Below are 11,704 nucleotides of genomic sequence, written 5' to 3'. Positions count from 1 at the left end.
GGGGGACATTCCCAGCCTGATGCTGCCAGCGCCCGCATCCCTGTGGTGAGCCCCTGCAGACCTATGCCTCCACAAGAGACCCTCCAACACTAGCGGGTAGTTTTGGTTCAGTTGTCTGTGGGGTCTCTGCTCCTTCCCTTTGGGTCTTGGTGAACACAAGATTTTGTTTGTGCCCTCCAAGATTGGAATCTCTGTTTTTCCCAGTCTTGTGTAAGTCCTATAATCAAATCCCACTGGCTTTCAAGGCCAAATTCCCAGCAGATTCCCAGTCCCTTTGTCAGATCCCAAGGCTGGGAAGCCTGAAGTGGGGTTCAGAACCTTCACAACAGTGGGAGAAGTTCTTTGGTATTGTGGTTCTCTAGTTCGTGGGCCACACACCTGGCAGGAATGGGATTTGATATGATCATGATTGAGCCTCTCCTACCATCTCATTGTGGCTTCTTCTTTGATTTTGAATATGGGGATATCTTTTTTGGTGGGTTCCAGCATCCTCTTGTTTATGGTTGTTCAACAGCTACTTGCAGTTTTGCTGTTCTTGCAGTAGGAGATGAGCGTATGTCCTTCTACTCCGTCTTAGAATGTATCTCCCATGTTTGAATTGTATCAGTGTTTTCAGTTGCCTGTATAGTTTTAATTCCTGTGCATACTCTTATTTAACTTCCATGTGTATTTCATATTGTTTTAAAGAGAATGTTTATGTTTCCTACATTCAATTAATTTCCCACTTGCTACAGAGCTTTTTAAAACATAGCCAGACACATATTTCTCCTTTTTATAATTTTTCAATTATATTGATAATAATAGCTGATACATATTTTTCCCACTTTTCCATATTCAACTGGTTATATTCACAAATTTTAGGAACATAGGGTTTTGTGTGTGTGTATTATCAAGAGGGAGAGAAAAAAGAAAATATTATATGTACACTGAAATCTGTATGCATATTCATCTGTTTGCTTCATCACTCCAAATATTATTACATACTGTATATTAGGTAAAGATAATAATTCCAAATGTAATCCATTTTATTCAATATTTATATAATATTTCAAGACCTAGTCAAATATCCTAGTATTGCTAAACCTTCAAGAGGTTTCCAGCACTTCCCAAATACAAAATTTTGGCAGAATGCATTGTTTTACACATAATCTAAGTAGTGGTACTTTTACTTCCACTGGCTTGATTCCTGGAAGAAGGAATGCAGGGTTCCAGAATCATTTCCATTTGTACAGATATTAACAGATTGTTTTCTCAAAAGTCTGTAGCAATTCACAATTTTACAAAAACAGGGTGGTCTTTTAATCTTCCCTTATGAGTTCCCTGTTGATGTATTATTATTCTTTTAAATTTCACTCAGTCAAATATGGAAAGGGACTATATCATTCATCAATTAATTTGTATATTTTTTTGTTTCAGTAATGGTTAATTGGTTGGTTTCCCTGGATAGTACTTGTAAATTAAATTTAATTTTCTATCAATCCTTAACATTTTGTTAGACAATTGTAGAAATTTTTTTACAGTAAACTTTATGGATTAACTGTTGCATATGATAGAAATATTTTCCAGGTTTTCATTAAGGGTTTTTTACTGAAAAAGAAATTAAAAGTTATAGCACAAAATATATATCTTAACCAATTAAGTATTATACTATAAAATGTATCTTTCTCTTACACCATAACTTCTTTGTTTCTGACATTGCTTTGAAAGTTCACTTCATGTTAATAAAAAAGAGTTAAATTATATTTTATAGTTTTATTTGTCTGGAATTGTGATTTTACCAGCTATTATTGTTCAATGAAATTAAATAATATTTTTCATTTATTACACTATAATCTGATGTACACATATTATTTTTTATGAAACTCCATATAGACCTAAATAAAAATCTAATGTCTGTATATGTGTGTGTGTGTGTGTGTTTCTGTGCTTGTGCCCAACAAACTATTTAGTATAGTGTCTATTACTAAGTAAAAGTTACTTTTTTTTTTCCTTCACATCTTAACCACACTATCAATAATTTATTTAAATATAAGGTACTGATTTTTATGGATTTTTCTTGTACCAAGTACTCTTACCAAATTCTCTTGTATACTATTAATAGCATTTTTTATGTTTATGTAAGATAGTATTTATAAATATAAAATATTTAAAATATAAATGCATATATTTCTAATACCAATACAAATATTTTTTACTTCATTATTTCAAAATTTATCAGAACATTGTCTGTTAAAATGTTAAAGATAATGACAACACCCTTTTCTGCTTTCTTTCCTAGTATTAAGGACATGAAATAATGGTATTATACTTTATATAACTTAACTTTAGATTAATAAGTTTTCTTTCAAAAATCAAATTAGATGGATTTTGTTTTACAGTCATAGTCTTTTATATCATTATATTGTGATGCCCCACAGGAGATGCTTCATACTATTTTTTTTTAATTATTATTTTTAGTTAAAGGATAATTGCTTTATAATGTTCTGTTGGTTTCTGCTGTACAGCAACATAAATCAGCCATAAATAGCCATATATCCCCTTCCTCTTGAGCCTCCCTTCTACTATCCCACCCTGTGCATACTATCTTAAACTACTATTTTAGATCTATGTTGATTTGAGAAGTTAATTATTATTTTTATGTTCTCATAAAGGTTTTTCTTTTGCTTTTTACATTTTTATTTCCATATATCTTTAAAAATAATATGATAAATTCAATGCAATTTTTCGATTAATCTTGTAGTGTAATGTTGCAATACAAAGCTGATTATTAGTGCTCTCCCAAACCAAAGCATTTTAACATTAAAATTTTAACTCTTCTGTTTTACACTTCTGAAGGAATGGTGACCATTACTTATTGAATTAATAAGAATAAATGAAACATATAGTTAAACATATAAACTAATAACAAAAACTTGATAAAATGTTTCTTTAAAAACAGTAAATGCAAAAATTTGCCAATTAAAATTGTATTTAATAGAATCAGTAGCCCTTATAAAATTATTTTAGATAATCATTAGCCTTAATTGAAAAAGAAGTTAACACTATATTTTATGTCATCAAAATTGAATTTAAATGAATGTTTTCTGAAATTTTTATAAAGATTGCTCTCTAAAAAAGTATATCAAAAATCAAATAGAAAAATAGAGAAAGCAAATTGCACTACTAGAGAAATTTTATAGGAAATTAGTATTGCTTAAGAACATTTTTAAAAGTAATTTATTTATTATGTATTTGCTGAAATTAGTATAATTCTCATTAAAATGTTTCATCTTTGTAAGTATGAAACCAATCCTTCATTAAGGTGAAAATATGTGTCAAATATCCAGAATACATATCCAAAATTTTCTATGAAGTTGGCTTCCTTTTTTGTTGTTGTTTTTAGACTAAGGTAATTTTAAACTCCTGTCAGCCATTTATCTTCCTCTTCAATTTCCCATTCCTTAGCTGTAAATCAAATCATGCAATGTTAAAAGCTTGCCTAGAATATTTCATGTGGTAGATCATATATTCTTATGATTCATCTTTTGGGGATGGAGTTTATAGGAAAATGAGGACATGCCTATGGTGCTACATTTTATAACCTGCTTTAAGAATTCTCTAGTGGCTTTTAGGAAAAGAAGAATTAGTTTTAGAGAAACACTTTCAGAAATACAGTGACAGGTTTGTCTGCTTGAACATGCCATACCACAGGAGATGGTTTTTGGAATATGTCATGTACGTGACACATACCCCATAGCCTGGTTTTCTGACTTCCAGAAAGTAAGTAACACCTTACTCCAGGAAGTACAAACTTCACTATTTTTTGAATGGGGACTGCAAATTCCTACCTCTATGCAGTATCCTTCACTTAGATGTTCTTTATGTGCATCCTCTCCTTTGAAACATATTTCCATTTATTTCCAGGTTTAGCTCAAGCTTTTCCTTCTCTAATACAACAAAATATAACAAATTAAAAAATATTTTCCTGTATTATGTTATTTGTATATATTGCTTATCAGCTTTTAATGTATATTAGCACATCGATAGCCTCAGTTTTAGGGCTTCCCTGATGGCTCAGTGAAAAAGAAACTGCCTGCAGTGCATGAGACATCAGAGACACAGGTTTGATCCCTGTGTCAGCAAGATCCCCTGGAAGAGGAAATGGCAACCCACTCCAGTATTCTTGCCTGAAAAACACCATGGACAGAGGAGCCTGGAGGGCTACAGTCTATGGGGTCACAAAGAGTCAGACACGACTGATCGACTAAACAGAGAAACAGCCTCAGTCCTGGGCTTCCTAGGTAGCGCTAGTAGTAAAGAATGCTTGCCAGTGCGGGAGACATAAGAGATGTGGGTTTGATCAGTGGGTCAGCAAGATCCTCTGGAGGCAGGCATGGCAACCTACTCCAATATTCATACCTAGAGGATCCCATGGAGAGGATCCTGGTGGGGCATATTCTATAGTGTCATACAGAGTCTGACATGACAGAAGCAACTTAGCACACATGCACAGCCCCAGTTCTATCTGAGACATCTGTATGTCACTAAGTTATTATAAATTATGCCTCATAGAATAAGTCCAAAAGGAAAGAAGAGATTGCACTCACAAGTGGTGCTAACTATATTGAGATGCAGAATAAAGTGCCATCAACATTGTTCTCTCTATAGAGGCAGGCTGCAGAGTACATTATTGTTCATTCTGGATGGTAGATGTATATTCATTGCATTTAATTTTAGCCTTTGCTTTTCTCCAGTTTTTACTGGTTGCTGCTAGAAGTGGATCACAAGTTTATTAATAGTAATGGCTCTGCCTTCTCTACGAAAAGTGTTTTATGATTTCCAAAGTGCATTTTACATATATTACAATTTTTGATCCTTACAGAAATCTTGTGAATTAGGGAAAGAAGCAGTTTCTGGTCCATTTTTATCAGCCACAGTAGGAAATAATTTTAGTCTCAAGTTCAGTGTAGCCATTCATTCAAATAGTCCAAATATTGAAAAGATTGCTTTATCTTTTCATTTTAAAATATGTTTTCTATGGCCTTCGTTATAAATCAAAGTATGCTATTTTAAAATCCTGCATAAATATGCACTACTTGAGAATTCTTTATTCATTTTTTTAGCACAAGAGTAGCAAAGTGGTCTAGACAAATTAGAGTTCCAAGAAGAATAAATGCAATGAATAAATTAATGGCAGCATTGATAGATGAGAGGGTGAGCAAAGGAATTTCATTCTGTGGCTTTACTGAACAACATTGTTTGCAATAATGTTTGTAATTGTTGTTTGGAATTGTATGGGAAGTGTTTAATTTCCTCAGTTCTGTCTCGACACAACAAACGTTGAAGCAATGAACCAGCATTACAGCTCTCAGACAGACCAGTGTCACAGCTCCATTTTACAGCTCAGTTTTATTTAGAAAATAAAGGAAAATACATCCTTGAGGCATGAGGTCATAAAAACCCAAAGACACAAAGAGAAGAGAGAGAGTATCCACACAGGAGAGAGACCCCTGGCCCTTTGGCTCCTCTTTTTATATGTTTTTTCCTCCCCCTGGGCTGCCCTATGTAAATTGGGCTAGCCAGGAGTGCTGTTTTTTTTCTGCCTGAGGTCCTTGGACCTTCCTTTGTTGTATTTTCATGGACTTTTCCCTTTCTTGTCTTTTAGCCACCTCCATTCTGGACTCCTTTTTCCCATTCTAACTACCTAACATTCCCCCCTCAAGAGATGGGAGGCCAATTCTTTGGGAATAGGGGCTTCGAGGTCTCTCTGGCTACTTCCTGCTGACCTGGGACTATGAGGGGCTTTGGGCCTCCCCCTCTTGCTAGTCTCAGGCCTCAGAGTCCTTATAGCAGTATCCATCTAAGGATGAGTGATATTTTCTGTGGTCGGCTGTAGTTTTATATATCCTTGTTGAACTGGCACTGCACATTGTAGCTTGTTGATCTGGGCAGAGACAAAATGAATTGGACTATTGATAATACATGGACCAATCATAAGCAGCATCAATATGGTATAACAAAGACTAGAAGGGGCATTAGCCAACTCCAAATTTCCATCCCTGGGATGGTTCAAGTCCTTCCTTGTTCAGAGATCAGAAGATCTATCTCCTGTCTGTTTTGGAGTTCAGCCCCTGCCAAGCTGTGTTGGCTCTTTAGAGCTATTCTGAGAAATCTTATCCCCAGAAACTAGATTTTGGGGGTGTTCATTAGAATGGCACTCATTTGTAATTCTGAATAGGTATCTGAGATCTCCCAGGGGCTCACAGATGTATTCAGTGTCCTCTTCTGCTTTCTTCCATGGCTTGACTTGTGAGTAGTGAATCCAGGAGTCATGTCCTGGTACCTTCACTGCTATGAGGGTAGAAAGTATTACAGGGTAGGGGCCCTTCAACTCAAAGGCTGGAGTTGAGCCTTTGGAGGCCCATCTTTCCAGACTTTAACCAGGACTTGAGTCCCTGGAGCATATAGTGGTGACACCTTAGAATTTTTTGGGTCCTTGTTGACACCCCTCAAGTGTATATCCAGTTGGAATTTCCCAATGGCCATGGCATTAAGATAGGACGGTCTGAGCCTCTGGATCTAGGAAGAGATCATTGAAAAAAACAAAAGGTCTCCCATATAGCATCTCATAAGGTTAAGACCAACCTGTCCCTTAGGGGCAATATGGATGCAGAGGAGACCTATTGGTAAAGCCTCCTTCCATCCCAGGGAGATCTCCTGGTTTATCTTTTTTATCACTGATTTTAATAATAGGTTTGCTCTTTCTACTTTTCCTGAAGCCTGAGTCCTCCAGGCACAATGGAGATATTAATGCCCAATGCTTTAGAGACCCCTTGGGTGATCTTAGAAATAAATGATGTCCGATTGTCACTTTGTAATGACCTGGGCAGACTAAATCTCAGAATGATTTCATGGAGCAGTATTTTTAGCACCTCCTCAGCTATCTCAGTGCAGACAGGAAAGCCTTCAATCCATCCTGTGAATGTGTCTATCATGACTAATAGGTATTTATACCATTGAGAAACTGGCATATGGGTGAAGTCCATCTGCCAGTCCTCTCCTGGGTAGGTCCCATGTTGTTCGACAGGCTGGACCACTTGGGGTCTTTGAGCTCCTTGGGGGTTGTTTAACTGGCAAGTGGGACAAGAGGAGACCACTTACCTTATAATCGTCTGGAGGCCTGTTCCTCTGAAGGACCTTTCTAGTAATCTTTGGAGAGCCTTTCCCCCTAAATGAGTGGTGTCATGTAAGGAGTTAACCAACTTCCATTGGGGGTTCCCAGGAAGAAAGAGGAGTCCCTCCTTTTGGAACCACCCCATATGATCTTCTTGATAGCCCTCACTCTTAGCTTTAAGAGTCTCACCTTCAGTATATGAAGGAGTTTCTGGCAAATTAGTCTGTGGAAATAAGGTGGCAACCATTATTAGGTCATTGTTCTGTAATGCTGCTGTCTTAGCTGCCTGATTGGCTCCTTGCTTCCCTTGTGCCTCTTCTGTGCTCCCTTTTTAGTGTCCTTTACAGTGGGAGACTGAAACCTCAGCAGGCAGTTGGACTGCCTCCAAGAGCCTAAGGATTTGATCACCATATTTGATTGGGGCCCCTTGGGCAGTCAAGTGGCCTCTTTCTTTTCAAATAACAGGATGTGCATGTAGCACTAGAAAGGCATACTTGGAGTCAGTGTAAATGGCTACTCTTTTTCCTTTTCCCAGCTCTAAAGCTTGAGTCAGGGCTATGAGCTCAGTTAATTAGGCTGAAGTACCTGGTGGAAAAAGGTTTAGGCCCTATGGTCTCAAATTTGAGACTACTGCATATCCAGCTCTTCTTTTCCCATCCAAGACAAAGCTGCTTCAATCAGTGTACCAGATTTCCTCAGGATTGGTCAGAGGATCTTCTTCTTTTTTTTTTTTTTAAATTTTACTAATAAAAATTTCTAAAAATAAACCCTCCTCCCTCCTCCCTCTCCATACCATCCCTCTGAGTCGTCCCAGTGCACCAGCCCCAAGCATCCAGCATCGTGCATTGAACCTGGACTGGCATCTCGTTTCATACATGACATTTCACATGTTTCAATGCCATTCTCCCAAATCTTCCCACCCTCTCCCTCTCCCACAGAGTCCATAAGCCTGTTCTATACATCAGTGTCTCTTTTGCTGTCTCGTATACAGGGTTATCGTTACCATCTTTCTAAATTCCATATATATGCGTTAGTATACTGTATTGGTGTTTGTCCTTCTGGCTTACTTCACTCTGTATAATAGGCTCCAGTTTCATCCACCTCATTAGAACTGATTCAAATGTATTCTTTTTAATGGCTGAGTAATACTCCATTGTGTATATGTACCACTGCTTTCTTATCTATTCATCTGCTGATGGGCATCTAGGTTGCTTCCATGTCCTGGCTATTATAAACAGTGCTGCGATGAACATTGGGGTACACCTGTCTCTTTCCCTTCTGGTTTCCTCAGTGTGTATGCCCAGCAGTGGGATTGCTGGGTCATAAGGCAGTTCTATTTCCAGGTTTTTAAGGAATCTCCACACTATTCTCCATAGTGGCTGTACTAGTTTGCATTCCCACCAACAGTGTAAGAGGGTTCCCTTTTCTCCACACCCTCTCCAGCATTTATTATTTGTAGACTTTTGGATCGCAGCCATTCTGACTGGTGTGAAATGGTATCTCATAGTGGTTTTGATTTGCATTTCTCTGATAATGAGTGATGTTGAGCATCTTTTCATGTGTTTGTTAGCCATCTGTATGTCTTCTTTGGAGAAATGTCTATTTAGATCTTTGGCCTATTTTTTGATTGGGTCATTTATTTTTCTAGAGTTGAGCTGTAGGAGTTGCTTGTATATTTTTGAGATTAGTTGTTTGTCGGTTGCTTCATTTGCTATTATTTTCTCCCATTCTGAAGGCTGTCTTTTCACCTTGCTAATAGTTTCCTTTGATGTGCAGAAGCTTTTAAGTTTAATTAGGTCCCATTTGTTTATTTTTGCTTTTATTTCCAAAGCATTTCCTCTAAAGTCAGGAACAAGACAAGGGTGCCCACTTTCACCATTACTATTCAACATAGTTTTGGAAGTTTTGGCCACAGCAATCAGAGCAGAAAAAGAAATAAAAGGAATCCAAATTGGAAAAGAAGAAGTAAAACTCTCACTATTTGCAGATGACATGATCCTCTACATAGAAAACCCTAAAGACTCCACCAGAAAATTACTAGAACTAATCAATGATTATAGTAAAGTTGCAGAGGATCTTCTGACAATCCCTCTTGGGGTTTTGCCCAGTGGTCCAAGGTTTCTAGGCAAGAGTGAAAGGAGAGAGCCCTCAGGGGTAGGCAGGAGGGTGGCTGGATTAAGGACCTAACTAGGGGATATAGTCAGGCCTGGATTTTCCATCAGAACTCCTTGATATGTGAGGATTCTTTGATCAGACATCCATAAATGGCCTCTCCCATTTAGAAGTTTTTTCACTTGGTGGCTGGTAAAAATAGTTTGTCCCCAAAGGAGAGTTTTAAAGCATCTTCCTTCAGGACTGCAGTAGCTGCAAGTTGTCAAAGGTATGGAGAGATTTCTTCCAATAAGGGAGGAGCATAGTCAGAGACCACTAGAAACTGGTGGGAAAATATTTGCCCATCCAAGCAACAGAGTGCTCAGGTGAATCTCTTGCAATTGTTTTTCCTGTAGCACCCAAAATGGTACAGGAGACAAGGAGAAGTCTCCAGAGTAGGAGATCAGGACAGAGTAGGTAGATCCTGTGTCAACCAAGAAACTCTCAGAACTACCTGCTGCAGTTGCACCCTTGGCTCCAGCCCCGTGATGGTTATCTGTGACAGGCGGGCTGGCTGGAGTGGGCCACTTCAGTCCTGTTGAACCACTGTGAGAGAAGGCTTGGCGCTTGACCTTGAGGCTCTTGGGTCCCCAGTGCAGAGTTGCCCAATGTCCCAATTGATGGCATATGTAGCCAGCCGTTTTAGATTTGTCACGGTTTGGACACTCTTTGGCCCAGTACCCTGTCTGTCTACAGATTAGGCATTTGCCTTGTCCTTCAAGGACTCGGAGTTTGCTATGGGGGTTCCCTGGTGGGCGGCCAGCATCTGGGCATGCCTTGTCTCTTTCCTTTTCTCCCTTTCCTGGGCCTTGGCTTCCCTCTCCTGTTCTCTGTTATAAAAGGTATTGGTGGCTGTCTGGACCATCTCATCTAAAGAGGCAGCAGGATCCTGCTGCTGTAGCTGTTGTAACTTTATCCTGATATCTGATGCACACTGGGACAGGAATTTGTCTTTTAAAATCACCTGTCCCTAATAAGAGTCTAAGTCCAGATTAGTAAAGTTTTAAAGGGCCTCTTTTGGCCTTTCCAGAGAGGCAATGGGATTCTCATTGGGCTCCTGAGTTATTGCTGAGACTGGGCACAGTACCACAAGTAATAGGCTACCTTCTATTCACATGGGTGGACTTCCTTAGAGGTAAGTCTTTCTGAAGCGTATCCTGTTGCAACCTGAGAGCCAGGCGTCCCTGGGTCCGGGTGCAGATCCCCAGGCAAGCTGAGGCATGACAGCCTCCTGGAAATTGAATCCCTGGGCAGGTCAAGGCATGTCGTCCTCCTGGGACCCCTGGACTGGCGGATCCCCAAGCAGGTTGAGGTATGACAACCTTTCGAGGACCAGATCCCTAGGCAGGTCAAGGCAGATCGACCTCCTGGGACCCCCAGGACTGGAATTGGGCATCCCCAAGGTCTCCAGTGTGACCAGTGCCAGGTAGGATTAAGGGGTTGTAATTTTAACTCATTGCCAGTTTGTTCACTGCAGATGGGAATAGATATCATGATGAATAGCAATCCAAGCCTGTGCCCTGATACTGAGAACCTGGTGAAACAGCCATAAGCCTTATCCTTTTACTGCTCTAAGGGATTGTAGGTCACTGATTTCCTCCCCTAGTCCTCCATAAAAGCAGTTTAGGATGTTTCCAATGATAAACGTTTCATTGTCATAGACCCAATTTAGGTAATAACAGAAGTAATGACAAAGGAGTGGGTTATCTGGCCCTGTTAGGGGCATTGAGAGTATTTCAATAATAAGCGGTGTGGAACAATGTTGCCTACAAGGGGGCAGGGTCCTGGTTGTAGGAGTTAGTAATTGGCTTAAAAACAAATTGATAAGAGGCAACAGACAAGATGTTTCATAAAAGTGGAATGGAGATTTGATCCTGGGGTATGTTGTAACTTTAGCAGAAGGGTGGTAAGGGTTTGGGCCCAAATGGCCTGCAGGGCTAACCCCCAAAGTGACAAACATTATCCCTGGAAGCCCAATTGCCTTTGAAGGGATGCCAACAGATGGACTTCTAGCAGGCATTGTGTGCCTGTCTCCCACCCTAGCAGGTTCACTGAGAGATGCTATTGTTGCACATGTTGTAGGAAACATGGAAGATAAAGGCCCGAATATCTAGAGGGATTGGATATTATACAGTATTTCCCTCCCAAGGGCCAGCTCTTTTCTGGTTGTCCCTCCAGAAGATTGTAGAGGCAACATTGTGGGCCCGGACAGGGCTCAGGAAAAGAGCTTGAAGCAGGAGGGAAGGGGGCGGGGCACAAGCTTTGAAAGAATTACATAGCACAAGGGCATAACATAAACCAGCTAAAATCAAATGGGTCCAAGATGACAAGTCAAATTCAACTAAACCTTGATCCCCAATCTTCAAGCTAAATAACACATGCAGGTGGCAGGACAGCTCC

This window comes from Bos taurus, chromosome 17 (assembly GCF_002263795.3).
Source record: "Bos taurus isolate L1 Dominette 01449 registration number 42190680 breed Hereford chromosome 17, ARS-UCD2.0, whole genome shotgun sequence".
Classification (NCBI taxonomy): domain Eukaryota; kingdom Metazoa; phylum Chordata; class Mammalia; order Artiodactyla; family Bovidae; genus Bos; species Bos taurus.
The sequence above is the reverse complement of the archived record's forward strand: the minus strand, read 5'-3'. Positions refer to the sequence as shown.